Here is a 1,091-nt window from a genome sequence, read left to right on the forward strand (position 1 = left end):
TGTGTGTGTGCGTGCGCGCGCTCGCGTTCTTGCGTGCGTGTGTGTGATGGTGTGTGTCTGTGTCCTCCCCAGCTTTGGGCCGTATATTGAATAATATACATGATGTAATAATATTATTTTTGCGAGTTTGCTTCAATTCAGGGCTGAGCGGGAAAAGCATTAGGGTAGAACCATTTTAACGCCCGACACCGACAGTCACTAGTCAGCACTTGATTTGGTGGAGGCGGCCCGTTCTTTTCGTTTCGGCAATGAACAGCGAACTAGATCTATATCTAGATCTAGATTCTATGACGATGACTCGTACTCGTATGATGGTATCAAAGGGAGCATTCGGAGTGCTCAAGACTAGGCCAGGGCAAGATCGACGGCAAAAAGACTCGAGGCCTCGATCCCAAAACTGAAAAAGGATCGAGGAATCGAGTCCGATTTTCGAGTTTGGAAGCTGCTTCAAGTGGGCTGTTTAGAGGCCATGACTTGAACACTGCTAAAAATAGCTCTTAAGATCGAGACCTCGAGTCTTGAACACTGCTAAAAATAGCTCTTGAGATCGAGACCTCGAGTCTCGAGTTTGACAGAAGTGGCTGGCTAAGCCTGCGCGCGTGCCAAGACAAGTTGGCTTTCACGCATTTGTGTGTGTGTGTGTGTGTGTGTGTGTGTGTGTGTGTGTGTGTGTGTGTGTGTCGTGTGTGTTTGCGTGTGTGTGTCGTGTGTGTTTGGGTGTGTGGGTGTGTGTCTGGGTGTGGGTGTGTGTGTGTGTGTGTGTATGTGTGTGTGTCAGGGTTGGTGATTTTTTATTTGTTTAAAAAACAATTTTAAAATCGATTTTTTAAAATTTAAATCAGATTTTTTAAAATTTAAATCGTTTTTTTTATATTTTTTTATTTTTTTTTGTTAGATGTCGACTCAGTTTGGGATTTTTGGTGGTTAAAAGTATATTCTACTAGTGCAAATTGCATTGTCTTTATTTTAACTAATGATTGATTAAAGCAACTGCAAAAGAAAGCCTTAATCTGCTATATCAGTGAATTATGACTACAGACAAAAAAATGAAGAAAATGTCAGTCTAAAAGGGGGGGGGGGGGTAATTATGC

General features: G+C 42.3%; 1 protein-coding gene across 1 annotated transcript in view; it reads right to left on the reverse strand.

The window, feature by feature from the left end:
* Window positions 1–1,091, reverse strand: part of LOC101853530 (teneurin-3-like) — a 45,907-nt gene that overhangs the window by 4,563 nt on the left and 40,253 nt on the right. The window lies entirely within an intron of this gene.

The sequence above is a fragment of the Aplysia californica genome, unplaced genomic scaffold (assembly GCF_000002075.1).
Source record: "Aplysia californica isolate F4 #8 unplaced genomic scaffold, AplCal3.0 scaffold00054, whole genome shotgun sequence".
NCBI lineage: Eukaryota > Metazoa > Mollusca > Gastropoda > Aplysiida > Aplysiidae > Aplysia > Aplysia californica.